Source organism: Nycticebus coucang, chromosome 5 (assembly GCF_027406575.1).
Source record: "Nycticebus coucang isolate mNycCou1 chromosome 5, mNycCou1.pri, whole genome shotgun sequence".
NCBI lineage: Eukaryota > Metazoa > Chordata > Mammalia > Primates > Lorisidae > Nycticebus > Nycticebus coucang.
Window position 1 is genome coordinate 2636994 of NC_069784.1, and position 20399 is coordinate 2657392.

General features: G+C 46.3%; 1 protein-coding gene across 20 annotated transcripts in view; it reads right to left on the minus strand.

The window, feature by feature from the left end:
* The window catches only part of GNG12 (G protein subunit gamma 12), a 122817-nt gene that overhangs the window by 41469 nt on the left and 60949 nt on the right, over positions 1-20399 (minus strand). The window lies entirely within an intron of this gene.

Below are 20399 nucleotides of genomic sequence, written 5' to 3' on the forward strand. Positions count from 1 at the left end.
GACAGAGTACCGCTGAGAATTTCTCAGATCAGTAGGTGATTGCTTTATATCATTAGCCCCCAACTTATAAATCAGCAGGGGTTCGAAAGCTGGTTTCAAAGAGATTCTTGGAGGGTATTTTCCCATAGAAAAAGGTGTTGTAACTGGGGCTTCGGTCCCCAGGCCCGCCCACCCCTCAGATGATCTCATGTACGTTTACTTATCTTCTTACCAGCTCCGTCCTTCACCTCAGACTGCCAGTCCCACGCAGAATAAATGTTTGTTCTTTGAATTATAGTGACATTGACTTGCATAGATCTCTCTCGTTAGATGTATTTTTATCATTTTATGACATTACATGCAGCATTCGGTACTAATTGACATATTAGATACTTGACAATAACGTTAGTAGGTAAGGAATTATTTTTGCTTATCTAAATATGCACACATTTTTCTCTTATAATATTCTTCCAACAGTTTTCAACCTCGGTTGTTTGGGCCACTCCAGACTTTCCCAACCGTCTACACGCACTTACCCTCATATAGACTCACTCCCAGTCTACCTAAATCTAACAAAGATTTGCAGTAAAAATTACAGGCTGTTCAAAGTCTCCGTACACAAGAAAGATGCATAACGCGGCATCTCGGAACACATTAGCCATGCGTGGGAGAGAAGAGTTTGTGTGTGTAGAAAGATGCAGCTGACATGTAGAAATTTTATAAATATTTTATGAAATTTTATAATCAATATTTTGTAAATGAAGGTACATTTAGCTACAATTCCTCATTTTGTTTATGTATGGCAACTTTATGGGTGACCTTTGGGACATACTGTGTGTACATAGAAGGTGCCAAAAAATGTATTCCTATTTTAAGAAAGGAAAAATGGGGCCAGGCGAAGAGGCTCACACCTGTAAATCCTAGCACTCTGGGAGGCCAAGGCAGGTGGACTGTCTGAGCTCAGTTTCAAGACCAGCCGAAGCCAGAGCAAGATCCTGTCTCTAAAAATGCCTGGGCATTGGGGTGGGCGCCTGAGGTGAGAGGCCAAGAGTTTGAGGTTACTGTAAAGCTATGACACCATGGCACTCTCCTAAGGATGACAAAGTGAGTCCAAAATAAATGAAAGGAAAAATATTAAAATGGTAATAATATTAGCTTTAAAAGTAAAAGCTAATATTGTTCAATGGTAAGGCAGAGTCTGAGATAACCTCCTTGCTGCAATATAGAATGTTTAATATCTCTGGAAACAACACTGCATCTTAGAAGCAGCTTTCAGTGGCTCAGAGGATACCCCTCCAGTTGCCTTGGCCTATCAATGAGGATAATCTGGGGTCCCTGTGCCCAGTTCTCTGAGTGGCAGCTTCAGAGGAACACGGTCTCCTATCCTGGAGAGGGAGGGCCTTTAAGCCAGTCAGAATTGCTGGGTTTAAAACCACAAGTACAAGGTCAACTGAATTCTCGAACTCATCCTAGAAGTGCTACATCCTTTACTGCTGAATATCACAATGGCAGTCGTTGAGGTGCTCCCCTTGGGAAGCTATGCGCTGATGCCAGCCCTCAGTCCACCCTTCACAGTAACTTTGGAAATCTTTCTGGAATGGCCAAAGCTGTAACCGTATTACCCTTGATGTACTGAATGTCATCAAAATGTGTTCAACATTTCCTTCATTGTCAGGTAAAGAGAAAAGCCACTGTGGTCCAGATCAGGTGAGTAGGGAGGGTGTTCCAAAATAGTTGTTTACTGGCTAAAGACTCCCTCTCAGTGCCGTGTGAGCTGGTGCACTGTTGGGATGCAAGAGCCCAACTTTCCCCCACGCCAGGATCTTCAGTTGAGCTTTTCCTATTTCTCCACCAATGTCTACTTGGTCTGCTATGCTTCTCATAGTCGGCCTACGATTTTGATGCACAATTTGACAAATTTTTGCAATGTTTTCAAACAGTTCTGCCTGCTTCTGGCCACCCTGACTTCTCTTTACCAGTGATACTTTCTCTACCTTCAAAAAAAGGTTTAATCCATTTGTTCACTGCCATTTTTTTTTTTTTTTTTTGTAGAAACAAGAGTCCTCGGGTAGAGTGCCATGGCGTCACACAGCTCACAGCAACCTCTAACTCTTGGGCTTATGTGATTCTCTTGCCTCAGCCTCCCGAGCAGCTGGGACTACAGGCGCCCGCCACAATGCCCGGCTATTTTTTGTTGCAGTTTGGCAGGGGCTGGGTTTGAACCCGCCACCCTCGGTATATGGGGCCGGCGCCCTACTCACTGAGCCACAGGCGCCGCCCACTGCCATTTTCTTCATGACATCATCCCCATAAACTTGGAGTAACACGCCCCTGATTTCACTTCACTCCTGCTAAGTGTGACAAGAAATTTACAAATGTTTGTTCACTATTCTAATTCAGGCTCGACATTCTCATCACGATACGCAACACCACCACTCAGCAAGACACCGCCAGACGTCAACCCCAACAGCTGTGAGACACTCACGCACTGAGGTTATGAAACGTAACGGAGCTGTTTGACAGTGCTGCCAATGGAGGAGAGCTTGTGACCTTAACCCCATACGCACACAAATGTCAACTGTTGTACTGCGCCCGACAGTTTACTGGACACTTAGATAACATGAAAAGCCGTGTCATGCTTCCTGTCCCCGTTCAGTAGCATCCTGAACACCACTTTCCAGCACCATGAGATGCATCGTACCTCTAAGGCTGATAGAAAAGATTATCATGCAGATATTCTAGTCAAGCCTCAACAACATGCAAACAGAAACCTGTCCTAACATGTTGAACACATGCGCTAAATAAAATGGACCTCTCCGTCTCCAGAGCACACGGCTGCTTTTCTAACGCAAACCAACGTTTAAGGCTGCGCAATCAAGATATCAGGTTAACGTCAGTGAGGCATGACAAGGGTCAGTCCATCTGTTCCACAACTGTCTGTGAGCAAGTTATTACCAAGACACGAGCATCTGTGGTCCCTTCCCAGCCCTGTCACACCTCACAGAAATGTGACGGCCCATCCCTGATAGACTCATCTTTTGATGAGATGTTCTGCATAACCACATATTCTCCTTAGCAGCCCTTTGACCAGTTCTTATAGAAAATCCAGTATATTCCTTTAACCTCCTACCACTGGAAGAAATTTAATTGAATCGAGGTGGTGATTACCCTGTATTTCTCTTTCCTTAGTGTTTCAGATGCTTCTCTGCTTCCAGGTCCAACCAGCAACAAGACAGGTGCTGGCCAGAAGCAGCCCGTGTTGAAGACTGCTCTGAGTACACTTAAGAGTTCAAAAGACACTTTCAGGTATGACTGCCCACTTCATCTCTGAAAGTCAGTAGGTCTTATATAGCCAGATCCCAGTTAGTGGAACTATTATTCTGACTAAGGATGGCAACATGTGGCCTGCAGGCTTTTTCTCTCCTGCACCCACAGCAGGCATCACTAATGGATCACAGCACTTTCTTGCTGGGCCCAGCCATAAGTTAACACCTCTTTTTAAAATCTGGCTCCAATTGACTGTAAGTCGTAAGTCGGAAACAATTAGCTATTCCAGTTTTGATTTAATGTGCTTTACCTTTATGTGACTAATAGTCACTGATCTTCCTTAGCAACACTCTACTCTCCTCAGCTAATCCATCCACTAATCTGAGCTGCAAATATTGAGTGCGGATCCACTGCCAGACACAGTAAGACATTGCCAACTTACGCCTGTGTTTTTGAGAATCCCAAAGCAGGCAAAGGTAGTTTGACTCTGACCTGTGTCACAGCTTCCAGCAACTTTCCCTAGCAGCTGCCGGCTGAGTTTGTGGACCCCCCACCCACCTGCCTCCTAACAAGGGGGCTGCTGCATTTGTGCCTTGCACTGAGATGGTCTGTTACATGACCTTCTACGTTCAACTCCACGAATGCGAGATGGATGCCTAGGACCAGGACCTGCTGAGAACAGTGGCTGTTTAGTAAACATGCTGAATTTTTCTTTTTAAATAGGTTCTGTCACCCAGTGGCATCACAACTCACTACAGCCTCCAACTCCCGAGAGCTCAAGTGATCCTCCTGCCTCAGCCTCCTGAGTAGTTGGGACTATACGCATGTACCACAATGCCCAGCTAATTATTCTCTGTAGAGATGGGGGTTCACTATTGCCCAGGCTGGTCTTGAACTCCTAGCCTCAAGCAATCCTCTTGCCTCAGCCTCCTAAAGTGTTGGGATGACAGGTGTAAGCCACTGTACCTGGCCCAAAGCTCCTTTTCTAAAATATAAGTTAAGCGCCTCCATCTGAAAATCTAAAGTGTTTCAGTAGCTGAAATTCTGGGGGCACGGACATGATGCTCAAAAGATTTTGGTATTTGGGATGCTTAAGTATATAGTGCAAATATTCCAAAATCTGAAAGCTGGGACACTTCTGGTCCTACACATTTTGCATAAGGAACGCTCAATGTGTACTGAGTCTCATGCTCAGAGCACAGACGATCCAGAACATGTGTTGCACTGGGTTAGTGAATTGTCTACACCAGGAAGCGAGGAGCGCTGTGTAGGCAGCCAGAAAAGAGCCGGGGTAGCCCCCGGCGGCACACACTTCACCTGAGCTCGTAAAGTGCCATGGTCACTCAGAGCTGTTTCTGCTTTCACGCTTTTCTTTTCACTGTTCTGTGTCTCTAGCACCTGGCAAAGTATTTGGTCAGTAATGAGTAACGGTCATTACTAGAGTAAAGAGCATAGGGAGATGGGAGCCGCTTCCAGCTTTGCCCTACCTGATGTGGGCGGATTCTGTCCTCATCAGGGAAGGACACCCGTCCAGCAGGACGGGCGGCCATTGCTCTGCCAGGGGCTCCCTTCTCGTTTGAGGCTGTACACAGGGCAGGTGCTGTCACCCACTCCTTTTTGGCTGCCTCACCCCCTAGCCCACGTTGTACAGACCACTTACTGTCATGTACAACAGCTCGCCGCCCACGTGTGCCTGGAGTGCAGCAGCTCCTCTGACTGCTCCTGGGACTTCCTTTTCTCCTCCTCTGCTCACCTCCCCTGCCCAGGTCTGAGGGTCAAGGGTGATCTCCAGGCAAGGCCCTGCCTGCTCTGACTCCTGGTCACCTCTAGCTGGCTGTGACCCGCCCACCTCCCACAGACTAAGCTCTGGTCATTCTTGTGCCCTGCACAGACCTCCACCTACTGCTGTGACCCAGCTCAGGGAGCTGCCAGGCCAGACCCCTGGTACATCTGGCACCCCCACTTCTAACACCCAATCCTCCTTGCTCCCCCCACCTCAGCATTTCTCAAGTCACTGTTCTGTCCCCATTGCCCCCAGTCCACGTGGGACTGAGTGCTCAGTGCTGGGTTTCTGCAGTGGCCTCCTAGCTCTCTCCCTCTCAGCAACTTCTACAGTCATTCTTCTCATCCCGAGACCTTTCTAGAAGGAAAATCTCACCTGGTCCTCCCCTTTCTAAACTGTCCACAACTCAGACATGGCCTCCTTTAGGGGCACCATGCTGACATGTCCCTGAGCCCTAAAACAGTAGCAGCTCTCAGTCTCTGCATCAGAGCAACCCCACCCTGAGGGCCCACCAGGCCTCCCACCTCCTCTCTGCTGGCAGAACAAGTCTACACTGTCCTCATGTGACCATTGGTCTCGGAACATAAATGGCCCCAGCCTGTTTGGAAGGTTGAGGATTGGGGTGGGCTTGTGTCCCCGCTCTAGTCAATGAGACACCAGGGAAAGTCGGCAGTTTGGAAAGGTCTCTCCATTCTTACATACAAGCAGTAGTTCTCTACCTTGGCACTGGTATGCAATGACAAGCTGCCTGCAGCCTTCCTGTGTCCAGGAGGAGAGCTGGCTGACGCTGAGGAGGATGTAATAGGAAGAACATGATGTTGCTTCGACCTGGTGAGTTAGTGAACTAAAGCCTCCCCGGGAACCCATGTAAGTCCCCTTCTGGTTTAAGCTATCATGAGCTGGGTTTTCTGTTACTTACAGGTACAACAAATACAGACTCTCAGGCATTTTTCAATCCTTATTTTGTCACAGAGGTATCTCAGGCAAAAGTCTTGCTCCTCCTTTTAGACTATGGGCTTTGAGAGGACAGGTCTGCCCCGAAGGTGGGCAGCTTACCCACTCCTGGGCTTAAAAAGCCACCATCTAGCAACCTCACATTGTAAGGTCCCACTGTGCATGAGGTGAGCCTTCTTCAGGGGAGCAGCTTGTTAATGCACAACATAGGAATACACGTGAACAGAACACAGAAGCTTCAGGGGGCCAACCCATCCTGCCCATCCTTATGCCTCCTCAAGCTGAGTGCACGCTGTCTGCTAAGTGGGTACTCTAACTTGCCTCTGATGAATCAAGAGCACTTAAGAGTTTTATAATGTCCTAGGGTCATAATGACAGTAATTAACAAAGTGTGCTAAATATACCCTGATCCTAGGAGATCACTAGTGCTAGGTTCTTGTTTGTATGAGAACCCTGACCCTGCCAAGATGCTAAAGCTTTAAAGCAGAACAGAGCCAGCCATCATGAAGGATGCCCAGGCTGAGGTCGGAGCGGCAGGGCTGCCCGTGGACACGCTACACTGAATGCCCGTTTTGCCTTGCCAGGCCGTGGGGCTACAGCCTCCAGTAAGAGCGTCCCACTGTCGTCAAGGGGCTGAAGACTACAGTGGAAGGGAAACAAACTTCACAACAGAGTGGGTAATGTCACGGCAGGTGAGCTGGAAGGTGCAACAGGAACCCCAAGGCCAGTACTGGTGTGCTGCATACCCCCCAGACGAATATCCACCCCCACCCCACCCCCGCACTGTATCTGAACTCAGGGGAAGGTCACCAAAGAGAAAAAGAGTGGCAGAATCAGGTCGGGAGTTTATGAAGAGCCTGTTCTGGCTGCACGATGGGGCGGGAGGGACAAGGCCGGAGTCAGGGCTGATGCTAGGCAAGGTCCCCAGGAACGCGTGCTGCTGTGGCCACTGCTCACAGGACGGCGGCTCTGGACACCAGCCTCCCCCTTCTGGTTCAGGATGGGCAGTGGGTTTGCACTGGAGGCAGCATGGTAGGAGCAAAGCAGTTTTAATATTTGTTTTGGCTGTAGTTTCAGTAGGGAAAAAAACCTTGTTAGAGGGAGAAACATTCAGAAGGAAAATCAGTGCTTTCCTGGAGGCAGCCACATCATGCCTGCCCGGAGATGCTGCGAGTCTGGGAAGCTCTGAGAAAGACTCCAGGTGGCTCATCTCACTTCGAGAGAAAATGCAGGGACGGGGACACAAAGTTCAGGGCTCAGAACGACAGGTGTGAAGAGGTTTCGTTTTTGTTCTGTTTTGGTTTCCTACTGTAGCCCCATTAGAGCAGAGCAGCAGCAAACCCTGGGGACTGGAGGATTATTAGTGTGGCCTGCGACCTTCAATCTCATGGGCCCTGTGATGACCAGACACTGTACCTGGCAGCAGTGACCAGCATATTCCTGGGCAGCAGACCCCCACGCTCTTCACCACCCCGGCATTGGCCTAGCCTCAGGACGGGGGCGGGGAGGGGTGCTGGGTGGCCCCCGTACACACACCAGACACATGCTGACAGTGCCTGGACACTGGCCGGCCCCAGTGACAAGGCCAGACATGACTATATCAGAGCAAAGAGATTCAAGCAACGCCTCTGCTGGGAAAACGTGAAGCAAAGAAAATTAGCCTGGATGCTTTCTGTGGAAGTACGTCTTGAAAACATTTGCCATGGACACCTTTTCCCGCCTGCTGATAGAAGAATCTCTTATTACAAACAAGTCTGGGACAGCATGTGGGTGCTAAACAGTGGGTGTCAGAGGGAGAAAGTGGAGAACGGGGGTCACCAGAGGCGGGAAAGGGGCTGGGGGCACAAAAGTGCTGTTAGAAGGAATAAGTCCTAGTATTTAGTATAGTGAGAAATAGTTTTTATATTTCAAATAGCTAGATGAGAATACTTGTCCCCAACAAAAAATATTTAAGGTGACAGAGATCCCAGATATTCTGAATTGATCACTACACAGTCTACATGTATCAAAATATGATGTACCCCTAAAATATGTACAACTATTATACATCAGTAAAAAAAATCTTTCTAAAGTTCGGAGTAAAATCCAATAATACTAACGGAGGGCAAAGTGGTGCGGCCTGGGGAGGGAGGAGTGTCAAGGTGTGCAGGGTTCTCCGGGAGTCTTCTGTCAGCTGATTACAGTTTGGGAACTAGTCAACTCACTCACCAAGTGCCTACTGCAGTGTACTGTGGGAGGCAGTCCCGTACAGTGGTTAAACACACCCCACAGTCAGGTAAGTCTGGGTTTGTGTTCTGATTCTTCTCATTCCCTGTGTGACCCCGACAAAGCTGTATAACCTGCGTTTCAGCTCCCTTCTTGGTAAACTGAAGGTAATAGGATTATTGTGGGAATATTAAGGCTCTTGGAATAAACGACCTCTATTACTTCATACCTGTTGGCCAGTATAATATGGCTGCACCTCAATTTCCTCATTTATAAAATGGGCATAAAACTGTACCTATACTTGAGCAGCACCTGTGGTTCAAAGGAGTAGGGCACTGGCCCCATATGCTGGAGGTGGCGGGTTCAAATCCAGCCCCAGCCAGAAACTACAAAAAACAACAACAAAAACTGTGCCAAGTCCTCATACAGTTCCTGTGAAAACTAAATGCCTTAAGACATGGATAGTGTTTTGCATAATGCCTTGTACCTAGTAGGTGTGCAACAAATACTAGTCATTATCCCTGGACAAGTCTAAATTTTAAAAATAAGACACCCTGATCCAAGTGAGAGTCTACGCAATAAAGGAACCCTTGCCTCGAACAATCCCAGCAAAGGACATTTTGTGACAGTGCTGCCTCACTGCTTCCCCGCCAAGCCCCAGTTAAGCAAAAAATACTTTGTTTTATGCTGATTAAGCTCCACAGTGACACTCCAAGGAGTCCTGACAGTGTCCAAATGTTACAGGCTGCCCTTTTAACCTGAGACTGACACACCACCCACTCTGCTGTTTAAGGGGCTATTTTGTTTTTGAGAGACTCTCAAGGTGTCACTCTTGGTAGTGCTATGGTGTCACAGCTCACAGAAACCTCAAACTCTTGGGCTTAAGTGATTCTCTAGTCTCCTCCCAAGTAGCTGGGACTACAGATGTCCACCACAATGCCCGGCTATTTTTGTTGTTCTTGCAGTTGTCATTGTTGTTTTAGCTGGCCCCGGGCTGGGTTCAAACCTGCCAGCCTCCGTGTACCTGGCAGCGCCCTACCCACTGAGCTATTGGCACCGCCTAAGGGGCTATTTGTAAATGAGGCTTTCTAAGACTGGGAGCAAGGCACAAAACCTACAAAGCTTTAGCTCTTGACTCAGCAGGGAACAGAAAAGCAGCATTTTACAGTATGAAGCACCAGAAGTGGCTCTTGTGGCTGTTTACGGTGGCTGGCTCCCTTCCTCCATTGAAGCAAAATGCCCCGTGAGGATCCAGCTGGTGTGAGCAGAGCCGGGGCTCTAACTTACACCTGGTTCTAAAGTCCATGGGTGCAAGCCCTGGGGCCACCCCTGGCCTCCCCAGGGGGACCCAGCCAACTCATGCAAAGGCAGCTCTGTGTCACTCCCTCCACCTTACTGGGAGAGTGAAAAGCCCAATCCTTCTCTCTCCCAATCTTTTTTGCTTTCTCTGCTGACCAACCGCGACACCTAGTGGCCACACAAGCACAAACACGCTCTCCATGAAAGTCTGGTAGACAGGGGTGGCTGGTACCTGCACACATGGTACCCACCAGGAGGGACCTACAGAGCGTGTTCAAGGTGATGACCTGGAAGCTCAGAGGTCAGAGCTTAACTGGAGCCATATGGAAAGCCTGGAGATCAAGTCAGGCATGCGTTCTGATTCAGACTTGGCCCACCTTCCACCCTTCGCAAGACACTTCCATCAGTGAGCACACACTAACCCAACTCCTACTGGCCAGACTGGGGGGATGGCATGACAGAGCAAGCAGGGACAGTCTCCATCCTCAGTCAAATGGAAGGAGGGAAGGCAACCAAACAGGAATTGACAGTAACAGTACCAGCTAACACATATTAAGGACTTAATTCTGACAGAGCCTTGCATACACTAACCTCTGTCCCCAAAACCACCCTATGATGGGGGAACAATTATTCTTGCTCTAAGAATATGTCAGAATATTTATGTTATGGTAATAAACTTGGGCCACTATGCCTTTCTAGGTCTAAGTTTCTGAAAATAAGGTCAAGGTCTCCCTCTGTCACTTAGGCTGGAGCATAGAGATGAAATTATGGCTCACTGCAGCCTCAACTTCCTGGGCTCAATAGAGCCTCCAGAGTAGCTGGGACTACAGGCATGAGCTATCACACCAGCTGCTTTTTAAAGTTATTTTATAGAGATGAGCTCTTGTTATTTTGCCCAGGCTGGTCTTAAACTCCTGGGTTTGAGTAATCCTCTTGCCACAGCCTCTGGAAGTGCTGAGATTAGACACAAGCCACTGTGCCCAGCAGTTAATAAAAGAATTATAAGGCCTTGTTCCAGCTCGTTTCTCCTTACTTCTGGGATTTTTTTTGGGGGGGGGGGGGGAGAAGTGGAATTGGACATCAGCTTTCCTAACAAAGAACACCTGTGCTATGTTCTCTTTACTCTGCTGGTTCCTATTAACTAGTTACTGAATGCTTACAAAGTGCCACACCCTGAATTTATATCAGTGTGCAGAATCTTTGAAACAATGATAGCCTGAAAATGGAAGTAACACCTGAGTAAAAAATTATGCTATAAAAATTTGGGTTTTAAAAATACCCAAGATAAATGGAGAGACTTCCAACCTAATGTAGGTGTAGGACTCTTGACCACTGTTCTGTTTTTTGTCACATGATAGATTAAAAAATTGCATATTAGCGTCCAGGCTTTTATCATGGGGAGGCACTGCCCAGGGAAACTGGGAGCATATTGTTCAACAAAAAGGCTGCTTTGCGGTAACTCTGGGTATCCAGAAACATCTATAAAGCCTGCAAAAGGCAAAGCCAAGTGCCACATATAAATGAAACCAAGGGGCCAAGTCTGATTCCAGATGAATAAAGCATATTCCAGCAGTTCGACCAAGTACATCAGATCTGCAAACTCCAGGCTGGTCTCACTGCTTCCCTTTCTTCCCTCCCTGAGGGTGTCTCACCCCATTTACTTTCTGTGGTGGGGGCGAACAAGCAAAATCCTACAGTGATCCTGGAAGTGGGGCTGTAAGTTCAACCAGTGCTTTGCTCCAGGACCACAGAAAGCACCTACCTGCAGCATCCAGGCCAGGCCTCCCACACTGGGAAAGCAGACTCAGCAGGACCTGGGAAGGTATTGTGAGACTCTGCCCTGTTTGTCCAGGGTCTCCAGAACGATGCTCCAGGGGGGCCAGGGCAAGAACACACACCTAGAACACTCTGCTAGCCTTCCCTAAATGGCAAACTCAATGAACTTTCTAGGTCTAGAGGATCAATGCCCCCTCTTTGGTTTAGCTTGGCCTGAACTAAGCAGTGAGGAAATCACAGCTCACTGTAGCCTCAACCTGGGTCACCCCTGCCCCAACCCAAGTCTGTGCACAGTGGGAACTGCTACACTCAGAGGACCTAGCACGGGACCCCGTCCCTGACCCGTTCGCCTGCCCACTCCCACGGGCCCCCGTCCCTGACCCGTTCGCCTGCCGGCGCCCACGGGCCCCTGTCCCTGACCCGTTCACCTGCCCGTGCCCATAAACTATGAACTTCTCTCCCAGATGGAGTAGGTGGCTTAGCCATATTTACTGCTCAGGACTGCGGAGGCCTACCATGCTCACAACCCTTCCCCAACCCCCAGAGACCTGCCCTGGAAATCCACCTGATTGGTCTATTTCAACACTTCCTTTGCAGGAAAGTGGATGGGGCAGCTCAGAGGGAGCTGGTGGGATGATGTTGATTGGTTTTTAATACCAAGGTTGCACTTACATAGACCAGTGAAACTCTCAACACCCACTTTCCCACCCTATGAAGGCAACGGCATCGAGCCAGCAGCTGTAGATGTCATCTCAGGCTGTTCCCCAGCAGGCTTGGACTAGTCTGCACACTCTGGTCTCTTGGGGTTCATGCATTATCCTGTCAAGTGCAAAGCACAGGTTTCCAGCCTCAGCTCTGGAATACTGATGCCCAAGAACTGGACTGCTATTTACGACCTCCTTTTTAAGGATGAAGTGATGTGGCCAAGGAGGACGTCTAGACACCAGAGTTGGCAGATAAGAACATGCCAACCTTCGCATCATGAAGGCCAGGCAGTCTCTCAAATCACGAGACCACATGAAGGAAGTTTGCCTGGAGACATGTCTACTGGCACTTACCAATCACCAGCATCTCCGTGATTACCTGCACTTGCCCCACACCCCCAACCCCGCAATTGTGCCTGCCACCCTGTACCACAGCCATCCAGAGACAGGCAGACCTCGGCCGAAAGTCTGGAAGGCAAGCAACCTGCAAGACTCAGAGAGGAAGGGTACAAGAACACCCAATGACGGAGTCCTGCGTACCCCCGCCCTCAACAAGAAAGCTGAGCTAAGGCACAACTGAATTCCAGTTTAGAGGCAGATTTGGTTGTGGACATGGTCAGCTCCTTCAGTAAAACTGGAGAGGATTACTTTGGCTAAATAAACCTGTAGCTGGAATAACTTTTAAAAAGTACCAAACACAGCTTCTATATCAGAAGTGCTGACTCCCAAAAAAATGGGAGGCAAGAACTCCAATGCCAGACTAGGAGGAAGAGGTCATCTCATTTATAATCCTGACCAATATAGAGTTTTCCCAGAAAACTTAAAAAGACCAAAAGTTTTTAAAGTGTGTTTATGCACACGCATGTGCACATGCACCCCCCTGGAATGGGGTGAGGGTGGTAAAGACACGGGGAGTCACTCTGATCATTCGGAGCCTGTAAGTTTTCCCTCTTAATTTTTTTTTTTTTTTGTAGAGACAGAGTCTCACTTTATGGCCCTCGGTAGAGTGCCGTGGCCTCACACAGCTCACAGCAACCTCCAACTCCTGGGCTTCGGCGATTCTCCTGCCTCAGCCTCCCGAGCAGCTGGGACTACAGGCGCCCGCCACAACGCCCAGCTATTTTTTTGTTGCAGTTTGGCTGGGGCCGGGTTTGAACCCACCACCCTCGGTATATGGGGCCGGCGCCCTACCGACTGAGCCACAGGCACTGCCCTTCCCTCTTAATTTTTAAAAAAATTATGTACTAAAGAAAAAATTGTAAAATATATTAGAAGTGAATACAGTAAGTTAACATTCTAATTTTTTTTTTTTTTTGGCCGGGGCTGGGTTTGAACCCACCACCTCTGGCACATGGGACCGGCGCCCCACTCCTTTGAGCCACAGGCGCTACCCTTAACATTCTAATCTTGTCTGAGTTTTTAAGGTAGCAGAAATCACACTTTGATATACAATTTTGTATTTTGCTCTTCTAGCAAAAGCTTTTCCCTATGTGATTAGTTACAGGGTGCCATGTTTTAAGGTTTTTATTTTGGCATGAGTTTGGACTTAGGGCAGTGGTTCTCAACCTTCCTAATGCCATGACCCTTTAATACAGTTCCTCATGTTGTGGTGACCCCCAACCATAAAATTATTTTCATTGCTACTTCATAACTGTAATTTTGCTATGAATCGTAATGTAAATATCTGATATGCAGGATGTATTTTCATTGTTACAAATTGAGCATAATTAAAGCATAGTGATTAATCACAAAAACAATATGTAATCATTGTGAAATATTTATTTCTAATTAGAAATAAATGAAATTTTGTTTTGAAGCATGGTGTAGCCTGGGTAACAGTCTTAATATAACAATAAACTACATTGCTACATTTCGCAACAGTATGCGTAAAAAGCCAGCGTCAGTGCAAAGGTTGAGATTGCATCTTCTCACCAGCTCAGAAATTCTCGGGGCAGTCTTTGCAAGAGCACAACGAAGATCATCTTCCTCAACTTGATAATCAACAAGCTAGAAAACCCTGTTTCACACAGATATGTCATTGGAAATGAAAGGTGGTGGCGCAACTCAGTCTCAGAACAGGATATGACTGCAAACACTGGATCCAGAATTTTGTAAGTGGCATTGTAGAGAAATCAGTTATCGCTGCATTGCTGTTAATAAGTTCAATGAACTCCTCTTGTGCTGTCTCAGGAACATCTTCAACTTTGACTGCGAATGGGCTTCTGGCAAGTGCAAATGGAGTGTCAGGTAGATTTGGAAAGTATGATGAAATTTCATCTACAAGCATGTGCAAGTGTTCTTTCACAGGAATTATCGTAATCTTTTTGTCTGGTTTAACGTCATGTTCCTCAAAGAAAGATAGGGTAGGCAACATGTAAATTTTATTTTCATCCAATTGTTTTTTTTTTGCCAAAGCTGAAGTTTCATTTGGAATGATTGCATCTTTTCGGACAAATCAAGGCATGTTGTGTTTGGTCTGTACAGTGATAAATTTATTTCATTCAAGATGGCAAAGATGTCAACCAAGTAAGTTATTTTCTGCAGTTCACTTTTATTGCTGAAAAGTGCTTCGAACTGCGGTCTTACTTCTGGTTAAAAAATGTTTTGAGTTCATCACGAAGCTCAAAAACACGTTTTAAAACTTTCCTCTCGACAACTGTCTCACTTCAGTGTGAAATAGCAGACCATTGTTCAGTGCATCCAGCTCATCGCACAGTTGCAAAAATAGTTGACTGTTTAAAGTGATCGCATCTACGAAATTGACAGAACTTATGACGCTTTTCATTATTTCTTGTAACTCTTGTGGCAGCGTCTTCATCGCTAATACGTGATGAATCATACAGTGAGTTCCGATGACTTTTGGTGACTCATTCAGTACCAAACGTTGAAATCCAGATCGACATCCTAGCATAGCTGCAGCACCATCTGTGCAAACACCACAAACCTTTTCCCAAGAGATATGCTCTCTCGTAAATGAACCGTGTCAAATACGTCATGTGCAGTAGTTGTCATGTCAAGAGGTTTACATCTTTAAAGTCACCATCATTCATATACCTCACGTAAACCAGGAACAGTTTGCAACGTCCATAGAGTCATCAAGCTGGATACTCAACACTGGAAGTGGAGCAGATTTGATTTCCTGGATTACCTGATCACGGATATCAGCCGACATGTTGTCTATTCTTCTGCGGACAGTGTCGTCAGATAAGGAAATTGCACTCAATTTCGTAACAAATTCATCTCCGATCATAACTGGAACAATGCCTTTGGCCGCTGACAACAGTCAATCCTCAGCAGTGGTGTGAGGTTTCATAGCTCTGGCGATTCTGAGGGCCACCAAATATGAAGCTTCGACGGCCGCTATGTTTTGTTTGTGGTACTTGCCACCAGTGTCAAGTCCGGCTTTCTTGAGTCCGTCAGCTTCTAAAATAGTTGGTATCCTTGCTGGCAAAGCTCAGATGCTTGCTATCAAAATGGCTTTTTAGTTTGTTTGGCTTCATAGATTCGGCTGATAGAACTTCACAACAAATAACACAATTCGGTTCCTCAATTCCTGCTGTAATTGAGGTAAAACCATACTGTCAAAAATCCTCACTATATTTTCTTAACGTTCTTCTCTACACAATCCATTACCATGGGGTGTTTTGCTAATGAAAATATATAGCAATAGCTTTAATAATACAAAAGACGATCCGTGGCATAGTTCAGTCAATACAGTTAGTTAAAGTTTCCTATGACTTACCATTCTTTTTTTTTTTTTACATACCTGTTACTATCACAAGGGGGCAGTATTCACAACAACAGCCGAATATAAAAAGATTGATCAGCATCCAGATTACGTTCCCAGGGCAGACATTTTTTTCAGTAGTTGATTTTACAGTACATGCTTTTACATTTACCCAATAATTACAATTCATGAAGTGTCATTCTACCTCCAATATTGCTGCTTTCAACACAGCAGCTGCTTTTAGCAGAGTAGCTGCTCTCTACACAAGTGTGACTGGTCCACATTATGGGGCCAACCCCATCACATACACCTGTATTTGTACAATGACATCATCGCGCCAGGTACTCGTATGTGGGCGTATCCGCACGTGGGTGGACCTGCCTGGAGACGGGTAGAGGAGCCATGTCTCGGTTCCTAAGACCATTCGAAATATGTGTTTTCTGATGGTTGTAGGCGACCCCTGTGAAAGGGTCAGTTGACCCCCAAAGGGGTCGTGACCCACAGGTTGAGAACCACTGACTTAGAGAATAGTTGCAAGGACAGCACAAACAATTCTGATGCCCTTTGCCCAGATGTGGACGCCTCAAATGGTGACATTTTCCTGTATTTAACACCTGCCCTTTCAGTGGGGAGAAAGGGAGACAGACAGATATGATGTCTTAGCCCTGAATGCTTTGGTATGTATTCCTATGAGTCAGGAGTTCTTATATAACCACACCACAACTAGTCAAATGAGGAATTAACAGACATGTTACTATTATCAACCTCCGATTTTGACAACTGAGTAATGTCCTTCATAGTAAAGGTCAACCCAAAATTACACTGTTCTCAAATATCACGTCTCTTCAGTCTTGGGCACTTTGAGTCTTTGTGTTTTACGATACTGTTAATATTTAAGGTCAAGATGGGTGTGACGGCTCATGCCATAATCCCACAATTTGGGAGGCTAAGGCAGGTGGATTGCTTGAGCTCAAGAGTTCAAGACCAGCCTAAGCAACGGCAAGACCGTCTCTACGAAAAACAGAAAAATGAGCCAGGCTTTGTGATATACACCCATAGGCCCAGCTACTCCAGAGGCTGAGGTAAGAGGATCACTTAAGCATAGGAGTTTGAGGTTGCTGTGGATGAAGACCCCATGGCACTCTAGGTTGGGGAACAGAGTGACACTGTCTCAAGGAAAAAAAAAAAAAAAGTAAAAGTCATCCATTTTGCAGAATGCCCTGCAGTTCAGTTTTGTGAGATGTCTCTCTCTGCTCAGATGCAGGTTATGCACTTTGGGCAGGAATTAATGTAGAAACACATGCACTACTTTTAGTGATTGATGTGAGATTCCATTTTATACAATTATAGAATCTTATTATAGAATATTAGGTTGTTTATAGAATTATTATAGAATCTTATTATAGAATCTTAGGTTGTTTTATAATTTTGCTGTAATTCCAAATCAACCTAGTCCCCTTCCTATCGAATATCTATTGGTTTTTCTCCACTAATTTCTATAGTAATAATTTGTTTTAAAGAAGGAATATTTTAAGGCTTTTGATACTAAACTTTTTCTAAAAATCTCGAATTGCAGTCTAACAAATGAGTGTGTCAACACCACCTAAGGCTAAGCAGCCTCACATGCTGATATGCTATAAAATAATTTTTACTTGGGCTTGGCGCCTATGGGTCAAGCGGCTAAGGCACCAGCCACATACACCTGAGCTGGCAGGTTCGAATCCAGCCCAGGCCCACCAAACAATGATGGAATAGCCAGGCATTGTGGCGGGTGCCTGTGGTCCCAGCTACTTGGGAGGTGGAGGCAGGAGAATCGCTTGAGCCCAGGAGTTGGAGGTTGCTGTGAGCTATGATGCCATGACACTCTACCCAGGGCAAGAGCTTAAGGCTCTGTCTCAAAAAATCATAATTCTTACTTTGAAAGACAAAAATATTTCATTGCTACTTCAGGGGCTTTTATCTTAAAGTCTGACTATAAAGGCAGTTCCTCTCATGACCCTGAACACATGGGTTTGTTCTCTTGTTCACTCATTCTCAAGTAAATACTGAGTGTCTACCCTGGGCCAGTATCCTAGGTCTAAGATAAAGATGTAAATGAGATCATGTGAATCGTGGGAAGGGATAAAACACACAGGTTTGTGTACCTGGAGGGAGTGCTCCATGTAGGCAGGACTGAGCCTGGGACCAAGAAAGACCCAAGAGCCTGTGGGGCCGCAGGAAGGGGTGGGGCTTCTACTGTCTCTGTTCTATCTCTAGGCCCTCACCACAAAATTCCAAAATGTCTGCAAAATATTACCCTTCACTAAAAACACAAACCCTATCCTGACCTGTCCCAAGTACTCTCAAAGCTTGCCCTTGTTCTCCTCCATCCTAGTCAGCAGAGTCTGAATTTCAGTGCATTGTAACTTACTTATGAACAACAATGAAAGCTCAAATGTGCTTTGAAATTACAGGGAACTGTCATGCCATCCTGATACTGCTTAGCCTTGCAATTACCTTGAATCAGATGGTCTCAACATGGCTACTGTCAACTGTGGAAAGGGGATAGATGTCCAAGGTAGGTAGGTACAACCAGCTGAGTGTGTATTATCCTTCAAATAATAGGGACAGTGGCTGTGGCCTTAACCAAGAAAGATGAATGTCCACACACACACACACAAAAATCACTAGCCCATGCATTGGACTGTCTGGTGGACCAGGAATTCTGGCTCTCCAAGCCCCCCCCCCCACCACCACTGTCACATTGGACTTTGCCAAAGGGATTCAGAAAGCAAGAAAAGAGAGGAGTCCCCCAGAAGCTAATCCTGGGAGAAATACATCCTCAAAGACTGGGGCTTAGGGGTAAAGCAAACATGAAACTGTCAACATTTTTCTGACATTAGAAGTCATGAGATGAAAAATTAGACAATATATAAGATCATGACTAATCATTATAGCCCTTGTCAAATATTGAAAAAACAATCTGTAAGATGTATTCACACTCTTTTCACATCCTTTTCAGGAAAAATAGCCCCAATTAAGCAACTAATCTAATGTATAAGTAACCACCTCTTAATGCCCTGCCCTCAGATAGTAAAGTGCATCTCTGTGTTTGAGTACAGAAAGAAAAAAAACAAACATTGAAACCATTACTAATATAAACAATATAACTGTATCCTCCATTTGAGGGATGGAGATCTGAGTGACTCAGAGTGCTTCATCCAGAAACACAAAATACTATGTGGTGAGTAAAAGACGAGATTGTTGTGAAGTCTCAATTTACAGAGGACACAATAGAAGCTGAATAACTGGGTCAAATCTATAACTAAAAGCAGCTGAAAAATCACAGGATTAGCAAAGGTGTCAGGATATTTTCAAAGAGGATGAAATATATGGGAAGCTTTTTATATTCTAACCATTACCCTTTTGAGTCTGTAATGTATTTTTAACAAAAATGCAAAACAAAAAACCATGGAGAGTGGCAGTGAAATAACTGTTACCTAGTTAGCCGAACCATGACTAAGTTCTGCCATTTGTTACTAAGTGCAAAGGAGACGATGCAGTTAGTTTAAAGCAGTGGGGCTAAGTCAGACAATCTCAATGCTGGTGATGACTCTGGCTGGTTTCATCATCTCTGCTACTACCCAAGGAGAGAAAGGAAGACCAGTATGGCTGTGTCAGAACCAGCGCTGGTGACAGAAACCTGGGGAGAGTACGCTGTAGAGTTAGTCGCCGCCTCACACCTGGTGGCACTGTTACCATTTTACTCTTTATAGGTGTAAAAGTATTCAACTCTAAGTTTCCAATGTCTCAAAGCAAAACCAGAAAAATCTAAACACAAAAAACCCTGCAACAGCCTGCAGAGTCAGCCCCTTTAGCTGTCCCCTTACCCCAAACTGGACGGTCCATCAGGAAGGACAGCATGGATGCCCCAGGCCCATTTTAATCAATTCTCTGGTTTTTCTCCAGGGGCCGAATTTGGCTAGCAATGTCACTGAAAAAGGACATTTTCAAAGTGATTTTCACAGAATGCAAAAAAGGCACTCACATACAAGGGGCCTCTCCCTCCCGTTTTGTCCTCAAGGCATTTCACCCTAGCTGAGGAGATGAGCCAAGTACCCAGCCCCTGTGTGGTGACAGGGAGGGACATGGGGGCTCAGAGGCAGCGGGGACGTTGCATCAGCACAGCCCTGCAGGCTGGCCAGCTCCTTTTCAAGCTCGAGAGTACAACTGTGATTCTGCCAAAGCTGACAGTTTCAAGAATGTTCTTTTTCTTTATAAAGGAGAATTTTCCACTGGGTCTATTCCAGCCAGGCGAAGGCTCACACAGGGCTCTCCAAGCCTGTCTCCTTTGTCAGACCTCCCTCTGAGAGATCTAGGCGAGGCTGCCCGGCCTTCCTGCAGGAACGGTGGCACCTTCCCACTCTGGGAATAGCATCTGGTGGCCAGGAAGGAGCCAGACAGAAGAGTTCCCCCCAGCCCTCCCTTCCCTTCACGTAAGGGTTAAGAGTCCCAGCAGGAAGTACGGTCTAGCTTGCACAAGGGCACATTTATGAGAAGCACATTCAAGTCTCAGCATGGTGGTGACCACCCAACAGGGCAGAGGGGAAGACCCTGAGGGTGCGCCCCTCACCTAGGGACAGATCCGGTTTTTGTGGGTTCCGAGATTTACACCATCAGTTGGAGGGGGATTTGCTTTAGAAAAAATTAGGAATGCCACGTTACC